Raw genomic sequence first — 17,683 nt, 5'->3', positions numbered from 1 at the left:
ATCAATCATGGTCAACGGGATAAAAATATAATGAATCCAATACTAGGCTTCATCCAAAATCAATCTGCAGATTTTACCGATAGACTAGAGTGAATGGGCATTCACTCTAAGACTAAGGAAACAATAGATCAAGGTCTGAAAATTACTTAGGAATCGATCTAGCATAGATTAGAAATCAAACTAATAAAAAGGAACAAAATCATATAGGTTCATGCTAGGCTTTTACCGAAATCACACCTTGATATTCACAGAAGAACTAGAGTGAATGGGGATCCACTCTAACACTATGAGAATGAAGGAATAGGTCATTACAGTAGCATAAGGCCTTCCTCATGATCTAAAAAATAGGTAGAATCAATGGAGAATATAGATATAGAAGGAATGCGAGTGTTTGCTAACCTTGAAGAAAAAATTCATCGAGGGAAAAATCTCACGGATGCTTGGGGATCTTCTTTGGCCTTGAAGAGAGTGCTCTAGGGTGCCTTTGACGTTCTCCAACAACTTAATGACAAAATGACTCAAATTAGATCGAAGTTTGATTATATAGGGTTTCGGAAACCTAATTTTTAAAAAGTGACAATTCTTGTCTGGGTTAGTTGGTCGCTTGAGGTGACCAAGGCAGGCTGCCAACCAGTACCTTCTTTTGACAAAAATGCATTTTAGTCCCCGAAAGCCCTAAACTCCTCTTGGGTCCTTTTCCAAGTTATAAATAGGTTTTATTTGGTTTTATGAGACCTTCCACCTGTGTCATCATTGCACTTATGGTTCATCTACCAAGTCCATCATCATTCAAGTTGCATCTTCTTCCAAAATCAGACGAGGATACTATTATAGGATCATCACCATCTACTTCCATTGGTTCCAAGTCAAATCCAATGGGTTCAATTGGGATGACCAACAGCTGTCTTCTTCCTTCATTTATGGTCTTCGGACCTACAATATGGATTTCCAAGTTAGGGGTAGGTGGGATTTCACTACAGGTTTGGACCAAAGTGTGGCTGAACAGAACTTGTGGATTAGTCGAGCAATGATGCAAGTAAAGAAGGAACTTCTTGATGTAGAAGCATGCGACTAGCCAATGTAGATATGATCAAAAAGCATAATGACAAATGGTGGATGTGCACAGACTATATAGACCTAAACAAGACATGCCAAGAAGATTGCCACCCATTCCACATGTTCGATCTCCTCATTGATGCTATAGCTAGACATTAGGTTCTCAACTTCATGGATTCATACTCTGACTACAATTAGATCTTGATGAAAGAGGATAAGCCACACACATAATTCATAACCAACAAAGAGAGTTGCTACTACAAGTACATGTCATTCGCCCTTAAGAATGCAAAAGCCACTTACTAGAGGGTAGTTAACAAAATCTTCAAGGACTAGATTGATAGAAACATGGAGGTCTATGTTGATAACATGCTAGTCAAAAGCACAATAAGCAACAATCATTTTGGCTGATCTAGTAAAAGTCTTCAATTGCTTTAGTTGCATCACATGATGTTGAATCTAGAGAACTACTCCTTCAGAGTATCATTAGTAAAGCTCCTTAGATTTATAGTCTCGTAGAGAAGAATCAAGGCTAATCAGGAGAAGACCATGGTTCTTCAAGAATTGGAGCAGCCAAAGGCCATTTAGGATGTATAGTGCCAAACTGGACGAGTTACAACCCTCCACAGATTCATTGCTTGATCTGGATACTGATGCATGGCTTTCTTCCAGACACTAAAAAGTATTGGGGCAACCAAAGAGTTCTTTTGAACCAAATAATGCTAAAAAGCCTTTAATGACTTGAAGAGAAGGCTTTCCACCACCCCACTACTCATGTGACCACTCCTCGGAGATGATGTGTTGATATACTTGGCCACTATGATGTCCATATTCAGCGCGATGCTACCAAGGAAGATAGTTAAAGTTAGCATCCGGTATGCTATGTCATATTTTGCTTGATGTTGAGACTCGATATTCAAAAATTGAGAAGCAAGCTTTATCCCTGGTGATGGTAGCCAAGAAATTGTGCTCCTACTATAAGGCACATGTGATCATGGTGTTGACCAGCTAGCCCTTAAAGAAGATCATCCACCAACCAAACTTCGTTGGATGAATAGTGACATGGGTGGTGGAGTTGAGCAAGAATTAGATCGAGTTACGACCGAGGTCTACGATCAAAGGACAACCACTAGTTGACTTTATAGAAAATGGAAACTCCACCCCCGATAAATCCTAAGGAGAAAATAGTGGTTTGGAGGAGCAGTGGATGTTACTTGTTGAGGATGGAGCAATTTTTAAGGCAGTGGCACTTGAATGCCTTGGAGTTTGAATGGGCTTGTGATATAATGTGTGCTTCTGTTTAAATTTCTAGCCTCCAATAATGAAGTGTGAGGCGCCGATCATGGGACTTAGGCTCACAAGATCGATCTTTGTTCGAGACCTAGGGGTTTGAAGTGACTGCTAGCTAATCATGGGCCAGATCCTCAGGATGTATGAGGCCAAGGAGCAAAGAATGGTACAATAAGTAGCCAATTTCATCTAGTGCCGATCATAGTTTGAGACATTAGGGATCAGATAAATTTCTTGGAAGGACAATAAAATTGTGAACACACTTGCTTAGCTTGCTTTGGTTAGGTATTCCAAGTCGGCTCTGGTGTTGAATGTAGAAGAATTGGCTACTCTGACTTACATTCGGGTAGAAACGATGGATATCAAGGAAGGGCTCGCCATAATGGCCTATTTGCATATTGATATCGCCATAATGGCCTATTTGCCTAGACATAGACAAAAGGCCCAAATAGTAAGACGAAGGGCGACCAAGTACATCATATAGGATGGTAGCTTTTACAAGTGATCGGTCTCCAAACCTTTGTTATAATGCCTTGGACTGGTTGGCACCCAATATGCCTTGGCTAAAGTACATGAAAGGATCTACAAAAGTCACATAGTTGGTAGGGCCATGGACTACGAACCCCTTCAACAATGACTCATTGGCTGAAAATGCAGCAAGAAGCAATTGAGTATGTTTAAGAATGGCCATGATGCCAATTCCATGCTTTGGTCTAGCATTAAAGCCCCTAATCTACGTCTTGTGCCTGGTCCCCTTTGTTATATGGTGCGTCGACTTGATGGGACCATTCTCACCAACTTTTGGGTGCCAAATGTTCTTAGTGATGGCGATCAACTACTTCACAAAGTGTGTTGGAGTCGAACCCTTCCCATCAATCATAGAGAAGCAGATGGGATGGTTTTCCAAAGACAAGGTGATCTACCAATTTGATTTGTCAAAAACTCTTCTAATTGACAATGGCCAAAAGCTTGACAATCTAGCCTTCAAGGATTTCTACAATTAGTTTCATATAGAGTTCTAAATACAACGATGGCCTGCCCCCAGTGCAATGGCCAAGTAGAAGGATGAACTGGGCGGGATCAAGATGCGGCTCAAGGAAGCTAGGGCACACTAGGTAACAAAATTGTCGAGCATCCTATGGGCTTAACGAACTTTAGTTTAGACAACCGAATGAGAAACTCCATTCAAGCTAGTGTTTGGATCATAGGCTCTGGCTTCAATAAGAATGCTACTCAAATTAATGTGGGTTCGAGAGTTTGATGAAACAACAAATGAAGGACTGCTTCCAATTAGATTGGACTTCCTAGATGAGGTCCGAGAAAATGCCTTATATCAAAACGAAGAGTACTAGAGAAGAATGACCACATACTTTAATGCTAGGGTTAGACAAAAAGTGTTCTCCACAAGTGATCTGGTTCAGTGAAAGGCTTTGGTGTTCAATCCCAAGAATGAGGGAATGTTATAATCGAACTGGGTAGGCCCCTATATCATTATTTGAGTGATTTAATTGGGGACATACTGACTGGAGGACCCATGCTTGTGAAGAGAGCTTGAGAGACCATGGAACATGCAAAATTTGAAGATGTTTTACTAGTGAACAGAGCTAGCCTCTGAGGCCTTGTACTTCTTAAAACTTTCAAAGCAATAAATTCATTTGTTTGGTCTCCACCTAATGAGTTCATCTATAGAAAAGCTCAGTCTGTGCAACGAGTTCTTAATTGGTTAAACTTTGAATATATACCTGATTAAGGTGTACACCACTTCTTCGCTTGGTTAGACTTCGCACCCAAGCCTGATCAGGGCCTCAGCTTGCACACCAAGTCTTCACTTGGTCCAACTTCGCAATGGATTCAATCAAGATCCTTGGTCTGTACCTAAGCATCTACTTGGTCGCGTCCAGTCCATACATCAAGTTTTCACTTGATCGAAGTTCTCGTTGAAGAGACCTTGGTCCCTTAGTCTATGCATAATGACTTCACCCGGACTAGTCCCTTATGTTAGGGGGCTAGTACAGTACACAAGGGATTGGATACTACCTCAAGCCCCAGCCCAATAACTCCTAGAAGTACTCTGGCTAGTCACCAACACTCAATGAGAAGAAAGGGGTAAGGGAGCACACAGCAAAAAACAACACCAATATGAAAAGAAAATTTTCATTTCATTGAAGAAAAAAGTTTGTATAGAACAGGCCGAAGCCTAATCACTTCCATTTGCAAAAAAGAGAGAAAAGCATAGATTAAAGGGCCAAAGCCTGATAACATATACTTGTAAGCAAAGAGAAAATGTTCCATACATCTTTGGGTCAAATCTTGATCATTAATACTTAGGATAAGATAAGTGTCTATTGATCCTGCTGTTCCCTAGTCCCCTGCTCTCGTTGCTTCTATGTGCGACCCTCCATATTTTGCTTCATCTCTCTACTGAACTCATTATCAGAAGATCATTGGCCTCATCATGAAAGTCTTGACGATCACACTAGGCTAGATGTGCTGGGCCAGGCCGATCTTATACGTTCGAATCAAACTCCTCAATCTCCTTGGTATTGAACAAGGGTCACTCTTCAAAACCAACTCCCAGTTGGAAGTTTTAGGCTCCAACAACTACCTTGCCAACCACCTTAACAATTTCATAGTTTAATAGCTTAGATTTCGTGAAGAAGTTGTGGACATCTGACGAGGCTTGGTTAAGCGCCTCCTTTTGTTCAGCCTTCATCTTGTTCAGGTCGGCCTTCTTTGACTCCAGCTTTGCATGTGCCTTCACCAACTCCTAACTACCCTTTAGAACAGCAATGACAACTTCGTCTGTCTCAATCATCAGCATTGTGTTTCTCACAATCTAGGTCAATGCTTCTTTTCTTGGTCTTGTCGATTTCACCAAACAATCCATTGAGGTTGGTTTGGAGGCAAGCAACGTTAGGCCATCTAATACTCTTGAGTGAGTTCGAAATCATACTACTCTGGTTTGGAGGTATGGGCATTGAAGAGAGTTCGTTAGGTCGGTATGATGGGAAGTACACCTCAGGTTCGTCTTCATCATTTATGGTTCTTTGGCTTGTGGCAACTCTAGTGATGGGAGACCAAATAATATGCTAGTGTAAATTAAAGCAATAACCAATAGACACACAAGATTTTTAACGTGAAAAACCCGCAAGGGAAAAAACCACGAGACAGTTATCAGAGTCCACCCAAACTTCTACTATCACCAAATGATAATAATAATTGGTATACATCAACATTCCATCTCTAGATAACACTAGAGGAACACAAAGTTACGACCACATCATCAAAGAAATGGAAATCAGAGAGATTGGAGAAAAGTCACCAGAGAGGCTTCCCGTGAACTGTGGTAGAATGATATTCTAACCGTTGGATATGAAAAGCTAGGTGCCACGACCATTCCCTTCAAATTTTATCTCATTCCGGCAACGTTTCACCATTGGATTCACCGGAGAAAACCTGAAACCCACTTCTTCTTCTTCCTCCCATTTCTGCTCACTCTCTCTCCTGGTTTTGCGCCTTTTTCTATTTGAGCAGCTACAATAGGTTTTTTTTTCCTAAAAAAAACCTATTCTTTGTTTCCTTTAAAAAACTAGGTCCCCATGTGGGTTTAATGGGCCGGACCCAACAAATCTCCCCCTCCGTGCCCATAAGGGAGGAAACCACAACTTAACTCCTTACTTGGAATCCATGTGTGCAAGTTCCTTGCACACATCAAACTTCTCTCGAGTAACAATCTTTGTTAACATATTAGAGGCATTATTATCTGTGTGAATTTTCACAATCTTCAACAACTCATCTTCCACCACATCACGCAACCAATGATATCTTACATCAATGTGTTTTGTGTGAGAGTGATATGTAGAGTTCTTGTTTAGGTCTATAGCACTTTAACTGTCACAGTATACCACATACTTTGTCTTGCTTCAAACCCAATTCTTGGAGAAATCTTTTCAACCACAACATTTCTTTCCCTGCTTCTGCAATGGCAATGTATTTAGCATTAGTTGTAGATAGAGCCACATATTTTTGTAGTTTGGTCTGCCAAGAGATAGCTCCCCCTGCAAAAGTGACTTTCTACAATCAAGGTCACCCACCATGTCAGAACCAGTATACCCTTCCAAGATTGGACCTGAACCTCCAAAACATAAACACAATTTGGAACTTTCTCCCAAATATCTGAAAATCCATTTCACAGCTTCTCAAATGATATCTCCCTGGATTATCAAGAAACCTGCTCACAACATTAACTTTTTGTGCAATATCTGGTCTAGTGCAGACCATGGCATACATAAGACTACCAATTGCAGATGAGTAACGAATACCTGGCATTGCTTCTCTTTCTTGACTGGTAGATGAACATGACTGTTTACTTAGTTTAAAGTGACTTGCAAGAGGCGGGCTTACAGGCTTAGCACCTTGCATGTTGAACCTTTCAAGCACCCGTTCAACATATTTTTCTTGTGACAACCATAGCTTCCTGTCACAAACAATCTACATACCCAATATTTGTCTAGCTAGCCCTAAGTCCTTCATATCAACGGATTTGAACAACTGTTGTTATTAATCATATTTGCATCTTGCCCAATGATCAACATGTCATCAACATAAAGGAGAAGAACAATTAACTTACAATCTAGAAATTTTCTAAACTATACACAAGCATATGCTTGAGTCCTCTTATACCCAATAGTCACCATAAGCGTGTCAAATTTCCTATACCACTGCCTTGGTGCCTGCTTTAGTCCATAAAGACTCTTCTTTAATTTGCATACCAAGTGCTCCTTCCTTTTGACTTCAAACCCTTCTAGTGGCATCATATAAATTTCTTTATTTAAGTCACCATGAGGAAATGTAGTTTTCTTTACCAAAAAAAAAAAAAAAAAAAAGAAATGCAGTTTTCACATCTAACTGCTCAAGCTCAAGATCCATGCTAGGTGCTAAACCCAAAATGACTTGAATGGATGTCAATTTTATAATTGGAGAGAAGATCTCATCAAAGTCAATGCCATTCTTCTGTCCGAATCCTTTCACCACCAAATGAGCCCTATGCTTCACTAGCTTCCCAGATGCATCTCTCTTTATCTTGTATACCCATTTGTTTTTCAATGTTTTTCTGCCTTTAAGAAGTTTTACCAACTCATAAGTATGGTTCTTATGCAAGGAACTCATCTCTTCTTGTATGGCTTTAATTCAACTAATTTATCACTGTGGATCACTGCTTCCTGAAAGCATTCTGGCTCCCCCTCATCAATAAGAAGAACATACTCAAAACTGGGATATCTTTGTGTTGGTCTACACTCTCTTGTGGACTGCCTCACTTGAGATTCTACAACCTCTTCTTGTGGGGGCTGCTCCCCCTGCTCAATATCCTCATGATTCATAGAATCATCTGTCAAAATCTTTGGATTATTAAGATCAACATGTTCTTCATGAGTAGGTTTTCCTCCTGGAATAGATGTGGGATCAAACATAACATTCTCAACATGAGTAGGCTTCCTAGACTTCTAAAAGTGTGTGATATTTTCAGCTTTACGAAATATTACATCTTCTGAAAGTCTTCTTCTTTTCTGGATCCCATAATCTGTACCCAAACTCTTCATTTCCATATCCCAAGAATATGCAAGGAACTGCCTTGTCATCAAGCTTTGATCTTTGCTTATTTGGTATATGTGCAAATGCCTTGCAACCAAACACCTTTAGATGAGAGTAGGAGACATCCTTCCCTTTCCACACCCTTTTTGGAATATCAGACTCTAAAGGAGCTAATGGAGACTTGTTCATCAGATAACAAACAGTGTTGGCTGCTTCTCCCCAAAATGATTTTGGTAATACATCCATCTTCAACATGCATATTACTTTCTCAACAATGGTTTGGTTGTATCTCTTTGCTACCCCATTGTGTTGAGGGGTTCTAAGAACTGTTTTCTCATGTCTGATGCCATACCTAGAACAATAACTCTTGAACTCTTTTGATGTGTATTCTCCTCCATTATCAGTGCAGAGACACTTCAAAAATTTTTATGTTTATCTTTTGGCCATGACACAGAACTGCTGAAAATAATGGAATGCCTAGTCTTTGGATTTCAACAAAAACAACCACACCTTTCATAATGCATTATCAATAAAAATAATAAAATATCTATTACCTCCTAATGATGGAACCTCAATTGGACCACAAATATCATAATGTACAATTTTTTAATAAATTTGATTTCCTACCATGATGCTTTTGAAATGAAACTCTATATTGTGTACCAAATAAACAATAATCACAAGGATTTAAAAACATACATTTGGTAAGAGGAATCAATGACTTCTTTGCTTGAACCTGTAGCCCCTTGTCACTCATGTGACCCAGTCACCTATGCCATAGATCAGGTAAGGAATCATCCTCTACTGCATTCAACCCACCTTCACATATTCCTCACTCTTGTCTTGTACAAAGAAGCAACAAACATCTCCTCCAGTAACCACCAATGACCCCTTGGTGACCTTCCATCTTTTATTACTGAAGGTACTCTCAAATCCTATTCTATCCAAGGCAATCCCCAAGATCAAATTGTGACGCAAATTAGGAACATATAGTACATCTTCCAAAGTGAGTGTGTAGCCTATGTTTGTCAGTATACAAACATCACCAATATCCACAATATAACAGACACTAGTGTTCCCCATCTTCACAGTTCCAAAGTCTTCTGCTTTGTATTTAGTGAAAGACTCCCCAATAGGAGTAGCATGATAAAAAACTCTTGAATCAATAACCCACTCAACCTGATGATCTGACACATGCAAACACTGATCCTCACCAAAAGGAAGAAGAACTAAAGCCTCATCAAATGCTATAGAGGTGGTGTTATTATCATCATCTTTCTTCTGACTGCTCTCTTTCATTTTGCTCTATTTTCCTGATTCTGCAATTTCTTTCCATACGACCCTCTTTGCCATAGTGGTAACACTTGAATTTTTCTCTAGATTTTGATCTGTCTTTTGATTTACCATGACTCTTGGCTTTATCACGACATTTGTTAAACTTGTCTTTGCTCCTCACATGTTCTCTATGACAAGTGCCTGTGCATCATTTGAACCCGTGAACTTCCTTCTTGTCTCTTCATTCAATAATGCACTAGTAACCATGCTCATCGATAGTTTACCCTCTAGAGAAAAATTGCTAACTGATACAACCAAAGTCTCCTAAGAATCTGATAAGAAACTCAATAATAATAAAGCTTGCAACTCATCTTCAAGCTTCAACCACATTCAAGAGCTCTGTAATTGAAGTATTTTCCTTCAACTTTATATTAACAAGCTTTCTCATCAAAAAGCTTTATTCCTAGTTGTTTTCTTCTCATAGAGACTCGCTAACTTCTTCCAAAATTCTTCCACCGATGTCTAGTTTGCAACATGATGGAAAACACTAATGTTCAACCACTATCGAATCGTGCCAACAATTTTCCTATTTAATTTGGTCAACTCAGCTTCAAACATATCTGATGGTCAATTAATATCACCTCCAAGAAGTTCATATAAGTCTCTACAAAATAAGAGATCTTCCATCATAGGCTTCCAAATCAACCAATTTGATCCATTAAGCTTAACCACATAACTTGAGGTACTTTCCATTTTAACTTACACAACTATCAACCAAGCTCTAATACCACTTTGATGGGAGACCAAACAATATAATAGTGTAAATTAAAGCAACAACCATAGCAATAACTGATCAAGTATTCAATAAACAAACCACAATAGACACACAAGATTTTTAACGTGGAAAAACCCGCAAGGGAAAAAACCACGGGACAATTATCGGAGTCCATCCAAACTTCCACTATCATCAATTGATAATAATAATGGGTATACAATCAACATTCCATCTCTAGATAACACTAGAAGAACACAAAGTCACAACCACATCATCAAAGAAATGAAAATCAGAGAGAATGGAGAAAAGTCACTAGAGAGGCTTCTCATGAACTATGGTAAAATGATATTCTGACCGTTGATATGAAGAGCTAGGTGCCTCGACCATTCCTTTCAAATTTCATCTCATTCCGGTAATGTTTCACTGTCAGATTCGCCGGAGAAAACCTGAAACCCTCTTCTTCTTCTTCCTCCCTTTTCTGCTCACTCTCTCTCTTTTTTGCACCTTTTTTTGTTTGTGTTGCTACAGTAGGTTTTTCAAAAAAAAAAAAAAACCTATGATTTGTTCCCTTTAAAAATTGGGCCCCCATGTGGGGTTAATGGGCGGGACCCAACATCTAGCTGAAGTTGTAACATGATTGTCACTGTCTATCTAAGGCACATAGGGACCTCCAACTAACTGACGTGATGTCTTCTAGGTGATCCCCTTAATCAATATGATGATTTCTCCCCCAAGGACCTTGACTTCCAGATTCACCAAAGGTCCTACTGTCAATGGCTGGGACATCTTGCCGAAACGTAAAGGAAAGGAGAAAAGAACTTACCAATGATGAAAAATACTGGAGATGAACAATGGGACAAAAAGTGAAGGACTAGTCATCCACTAAAATCGAACACAATGAACGTAGATATCCAGAGAGAAAGGTTCACAAAGTGGGGTTAATTTATTTATTACATGAATTTCAATTTCTTGAATGTACTGAGAAAGAAACACTTCTTGTTATGCAGTTCACCCTTTCTTATTAAAACAAATTTTAATAATTTGTAATATATATTAGGCTAAGGTGCATCAATTTTGACATATTTTGTGTTTCATTTACTTTAGTTGCTTACTGCTCTATTTGCTCATTATGAAAGAGAAATTTTTCATTAAAACTGCAAGAGATGAGTATAGAATTATATATCCCTCTTTGTCTTGAGTTACGATGGATATCAATTTTCAGTTGTAACTTCAAGACAAGTACATGAATAACAAAGTCAGGGTAAAAATAAAAAGTAACTTAAAGTAGCTGTCTTGAAATTGTCAACAAAAGATACATTGAATATCTCAGTCACGACCCAAAGCAAGTAGTTTGAAACAATAGAATGAATAGTTACATGGAGAGCTTTAGCCTACTGCAACCCTTGGACAAATGTTGGAAAAAAGACACATGGACAGTAGGTATAAGATAGAGAATTAACAAAATAACACTTATTTGATTGATGCAATCTATAACATCCTTGTAGAGGTTGAAGAAGAAAATGATAACACTACTATGCATTCATTTGTCACAAAAGAAACAATAAAATAACAACAACAAGAACTCATACAGGGTGAGTTGAGGCGTACGAAATAGTATTTTTCCTCAAGGTATTTGAACGCCCTCTATAGTGCAAACTGGATTTGACTTAGGTATCCTCACCTCCAAGATACAACTTCTTAATTCCAATGCATGCACTCCAAAGGAATCTACTCCCAAAGAAAGTCTGAAGGTAGTACTCACAAACCCATCGACAACACACGCACATCGACAGAAACCAAGAGACCAATATTAGTTTTAAAATCACTATTTTTTTGGTTACTAGGGATCAACTCCTCTCTTTATATAGAAGAGGAAGAGACATCTACAAAGGGGTATCTCTATAAGGTACCTCCTAGGCCATGTTTTTCCCTTAAGTCTTGTTTGGAGCCATTGAAACAAGACTTTCCATAGACTTACCCATTGGCTATTTAGGCATCTAAAGGGAATAACATCACCTCTAACCCTTCATTATAAAATGCATGAAAATATTTTGAATCTCATAATTTAAAAAGAAATTAAAATTTCAACAAAAAGTGCTATAACTAGAACATTATGGACAATTTTGATGAAGAATCAATGCAAAAATAGAAGCATACAAGATGCAAATATTTATCCACTTACTATTTCACTCCATGTAGTATTCATAATTTGTTTCGTTATATGTCTCATTCATCACCTCAATCATTTTGTTATCATTATTTTTGTTTCAACTTTGCAGGTATGAAGGGAACTTAATACATGAAGTTGTTAAAACAGTTCGGATTGCATTACAAAAGAGACTTCCCATTGCTTCTAACAACCTAGTTGGTATTCAATCTCACAAGGAAAATATGTTAAAGCTTTTACACGTGGAATCTGAGGACAGGAAATTTGTTTGGGTCCATGGTCCTGGTGGCATTGGAAAAACAACAATTGCTAGGGCTGTTTACAATGAGATCTTCAGTCATTTTGAAGAGTATAGATTCATTGAAGATGTTCGAGAGAAGGCTCAAGAACATAGGATTGAATATGTGCAAAACCAACTTATCACTAATATATTGGGTCAAGAAAAAAATAATATTACTGATAAGTTTGTTGGAATTTCATTGATTAAGCAAAGATTCCACAATAGAAAGGTTCTCATTGTGCTTGATGATGTGGATAAAAGCGATCAAGTAAAGTTTTTGGTTGAGGATGGTGAGTCGTTTGGTATTGGAAGTAGGGTCATTATCACAAGTAGAAATAAGGATATCATAGTTGTCCGGGAACCTATTATTTATGAACCCCAAGTAATGAAGTTAAATGATTCACTTGTCCTTTTCAGCCATTGTGCATTTGGAACTGACCAACCTCCAATAGATTATTTGGATCTTTCAACAAAGGTTGTAAAAACTACTGGAGGTCTTCCCCTAGCTCTTCAAGTTGTAGGCTCATCTTTATATTCAAGGGAAAGATCAGAATGGGAAGAGGTGCTAAAGAAATTGCAAATATGTCCCAATACCAGTGTCATAAAAAGCTTGAAAGTAAGTTATGATGAGTTAGATGCTGAGGAGAAACAAATTTTTCTTGATGTTGCTTGTCATTTAATTGGAACGGATAAAGACACAGCATGTTACTTTTGGGAAGGGTGTGGCTTTTCTGCACAAGTGGGGCTTCGTACTCTCTGTGCAAGGTCGTTGTTAACGATCAATGAATATAATGAGCTAAGGATGCATGATTAGCTTCGGGATTTTGGAAGACATATTGTTTATCAAGAAAATGAACACGTGGGAAAACGTTCTCGAATATGGTTTAAGGAAGAAGCTTTTGAAGTACTGGATACACTAATGGTAGGTTTTGAATAATTTCTTTTTTTTTTTTTTTTTAATCTTTGTGAGGAGTTTTGTGAATTAGGTATTTTTTATTCTTACTTAATTGAGGATGTCATTGTAGGGAACAAGTAATGTTAAAGGACTCCATGTTCGACAAGGTAATCTGATTCCGAGTGAAGGAATTGCTTCAATGATAGAATTGCGCTTACTTCATATTGATGATGCATCTTTTTTTAATAACACGTTACCGGAAAGAAATTCTCCTGAGAACATCACTAATTCTTTTTCAAATTTAAGATGGCTTTGTTGGAGAGCATTTCGTCCGTCTGAATATCAACTGTCCAACTTCCATCCAAAAAAGTTGGTTATTCTTGATCTATCCTATTCTGAAATGTCAGATGAATGGATTGGCTGGGAGCACATTCAGGTTTGGAGGAATTAATTTTTTACTTCATGTAATTTGTTAATAGCAAAATCTTGCAGGGAAAAAAAATAAACAAATTCTCTATTTTGTCCTTCTCGAGCTAATTACTACATAAATGCAATTTTGTAGGTGGCTGTCTGTTTGAAAGTTCTAGATCTCACGGGTTGTAATGAATTATCTAGAACTCCTGATGTTTCAAGGAATCTACTCCTGGAGGTATTGATTCTTAAATATTGTGGAAAATTGATGATGATGGATAAATCCATTTATTATCTCAGGAACTTGATCATATTAGATATGAGTCACTGCCCGTATCTGAAGGATTTGCCGAGTGAAATTCCCCAGTTGACGTCACTCAAAAGGCTCGATTTAGTGGGATGTTTCGAACTAATCACTCTGCCGGAGAAGCTGGGCCACTTGATCTCCTTGGAAGAAATTAATTTAAATGGTTGCAATAGTCTGGTGGAGCTCCCAAATGAACTTTATCGGTTGACTTCTCTCCAGAGTCTCAAATTAAAAGAATGCCAGACTCTACAAAAGCTGCCGGAGAAATTGGGTTGCATGACCTCCTTGACAATGCTTGATATAAGTGGCTGCCACCGACTTGAGTCCCTTCCAGATCTTCCTTCAAGTCTGAAATGCTTGATTAGTGAACATGTTACTTATCTTAAAACCATCTCAGGTCTTCCCTCAAGTTTGACTAGCCTTGATATTTCATTCTGCTCTTCTCTTCGAGATATCTCAGCTCTTCCCTCAAAGTTGACTATCCTTGATATTTCAAAATGCTCTTGGCTTCGAGATATCTCAGCTCTTCCCTCAAGTTTGACCAGACTTTATGCCTCGCGTTGCGACTCACTGGTAACACTATCAAGTACACCAGGAGGCTTGAGGAATTTACAAATATTAATTCTTGATTACTGCGGCAGCCTAGAAGAAATTGAAGGTTTCGATGAGAAAATGGATTCCCTAGTGGACTTCAACATTGAAGGCTGTGCAAGATTAAAGAAGATACCAAAACTGAAGGGCTCGAAATATCTGAGGACTTTAAAGCTGCTTGGGAATCGCTTCATATCTGATTTTGAAGGTGAGGGGATGGATTCTCTGGAGGTGTTGAAGGTAGAGGACTGCACATCATTGAGAAAAATACCATACCTGCGAGATTCGAAAAGCTTGAGGAAATTAGAGATCATCCAATGTCCCAAACTGTCCGAGATTGAACAACTTGCGTACCCTGAATGCTTGCAAGAGTTACGCATAAGTAGTGCTGCCTTATTAGAGAGATTACCTGCGGACATTGCAGATTGAGTACTGTGGGAAGTTAACCCATATCCCAGGCCTCAGCAGATTGGAGTCCCTGCGAGAATTGATGATAGCAGGATGCCCACTCATTCCAAGATTATCAGCTCTGCCCAACAATTTGAGCTATCTAGAGATCGTAGGCTGCAAGAATCTAAGTGAGATTACATTGTCTAATGATGACAATTACTGTGGATCTTTGGAGAGGTTACATTGTCTGCCAAAAAGAGTCAAGCATCTACTGATTAGCAACTGCAATAATCTAAGTGAGATTCAAGGTATGTTCTTTGAAGGGTTGGATATTAGTGCGTGTGATTCCTTCAAAATACTTGATCTGTCAAACTTTAAAAACTTGAAGAATCTAAAGATTGCAGAATTCAAGAATCTAACTGAGATTCATGGCGTCAATAGATTGGAATTCTTAGTGACTCTGAATATTATTGGGTGCGAGTCCTTAGAAAGACTACCAGATCTCTCAAATTTTCAAAATTTAGAGAAACTAAAGGTCACAAACTGTGAGAAGCTGACTGAGATTCAAACTGGTGACGGATTGATGGAGTCTTTGAAGATCTTGGTTATTGGAGGGTGTACATCCTTGGTAAGATTACCAGATCTCTTGAACTTTCAGAATTTAGAAAAGCTAAATGTCACACACTGTGAGAAGCTGACTGATATTCAAGCTGGTCAGGCTCTACCACTGTATACATTACCAAATCTCCCAAATTTAAAAAAATCAAAAATACCATACCTGCGAGATTCGAAAAGGTTAGTAATCAAGGGTAGTGCGGAACTGTCCGAGATTGAGCCACTTGACCATGAATGCTTACAAGAGTTATGGATAAGTAATGCCACATCATTAGAGAGATTACCTGCTAATCTTTCAAGGTTGAAAGAGCTGCGGATATTGGAGATTATTGACTGTGGGAAGTTAACCCATATTCCGGGCCTCAGCAAATTGGAGTCCCTGCGAGAATTGACGATAGCTGATTGCCCACTCATTCCAAGATTATTGGATCTGCCCAACAATTTGAGTAATCTCGAGATCCTAAGCTGCAAGGATCTAAATGAGATTCGTGGTTTAGACAGGTTGCAATTCTTAGAGAAATTGACTATCAGTTGGTGTGAATCCCTGGAAAGATTACATAGTCTGCCAGAAAACGTGAAGCATCTAATGATTGAAGATTGCAAGAATCTAACTGAGATTCAAGGTATTGGCAGATTTGAGTTCTTGGAAAGGTTGGATATTAGTACGTGTGGTTCCTTAAAAATTCTTGATCTGTCAAACCTTCAGAACTTGAAGAATCTAAAGATTGCAAACTTCAAAAAACCAACCGAGATTCATGGCGTCAATGGATTGGAATTCTTAAAGACTCTGAATATTATTGGGTGCAAGTCCTTAGAAAGATTAGCAGATCTCTCAAAGTTAAAAAATTTAGTGGAGCTAAAAATCGGATCTTGCAAGAAGCTGACTGAGATTCAAGCTGTTGATGATGAATGTCTTTGCAGGTCTTGGATATTAAAGGACGTACATGATTGGTAAAGTTACCTGATCTGGCACAGTCCAAGAAATTGTTCAAGTTAAATGGTTCGTATGCAGAAGTTTATGGATCACAAGAGAAATTCCTGGCTGTTGGCATATCAGAAAAGGAGTATCTATGGGAAGGTACTTCTCTTTCTACATGTATTGTTTGATTGTTTGTTTTTATGTCTTTATTTTTAGTTCTGGTTTATTTCCCTGAAAAGAAGTCTAAAAGTCTATATGGAAATTAGATCCTAGAAAAGTTTCATTGGGAAAAGGACAAGAAAGAGAGACTAGACAGCACAAAGCTGCTCGTTGAGGTCAATTTTGATTGGCTGCATTTGTGCCGAGTACCCTTCTCTAAGATGTTGCTTGAATTTCAATCAAGGGAATACTTATGACAGGACTCGTACTTCACTGTCTTACTGCATTCAACTGCCAATCTAAATCTACTCTAAACGGTTTATCTTATACTCACAAACAGATTTTTGAATAAAATCCCCATTCATATATCAATCCTCTAGTGTAAAGGTTCCTGTTTATCAGAATGAATTAGGACACCAAACCTAGGACAAAACAGAATCATGACAAACCTGCTTCATTTTTTCTTTTGGTAATCATCAAATTAATCACAGGGATTGGAGGCCCATAACCCATAGGATTGGGGGGAAGGAGGGGGAGGGGTGGGGAAATGTGTGGAGGAATGGATGTTTGAATCGAAAACTTCTTGGTCTTACTGCCTCTATATAGGAAGTTGCCACCAATATGCCAAAAGCACTTCCACAAAAATCCTACTGCATAACCAAACTAGGGCCAAATCAAATTTCAGCACAATGATTGGTCATGCTGCATGGCTATAGATCAATTCACCATATATTTATATCTATGGTTATGTAGGTAATACTCTATATAATTTTCAATTCCATAATTGATAGGGGAAAGATCCATACCTGGATTCGCTTTTATAAATTATAGAGTATTTGCAGCGGAAGTAAATTGGATCCACGTCCTCGTTCCTCCACCAAAGTTCCACCAGGGTGATTCCACAATTACTAGGAAAGGGAACAAGTTCCACAACCCAAATGCCGTTTGGAAAGGATGGTCA

At 38.5% G+C, this 17,683-nt stretch overlaps 1 pseudogene across 1 annotated transcript in view; it reads left to right on the top strand.

The window, feature by feature from the left end:
- LOC149000153 (uncharacterized) overlaps window positions 1-16,789 on the top strand; it is a 32,399-nt pseudogene extending 15,610 nt beyond the window's left edge. Inside the window, exons 2-5 of the transcript XR_016170874.1 lie at window positions 12,268-13,357; window positions 13,461-13,766; window positions 13,893-15,051; window positions 15,320-16,789. The product of XR_016170874.1 is annotated as an uncharacterized LOC149000153 (transcript). The remainder of the gene's footprint in view (window positions 1-12,267; window positions 13,358-13,460; window positions 13,767-13,892; window positions 15,052-15,319) is intronic.
- The last annotated feature ends 894 nt before the right edge of the window (window positions 16,790-17,683 follow it).

This window comes from Hakea prostrata, chromosome 11 (genome assembly GCF_041222555.1).
Source record: "Hakea prostrata isolate BN-2017 chromosome 11, UWA_Hpros_2, whole genome shotgun sequence".
Classification (NCBI taxonomy): Eukaryota; Viridiplantae; Streptophyta; class Magnoliopsida; order Proteales; family Proteaceae; genus Hakea; species Hakea prostrata.
The sequence above is the reverse complement of the archived record's forward strand: the minus strand, read 5'-3'. Positions and strand labels throughout refer to the sequence as shown.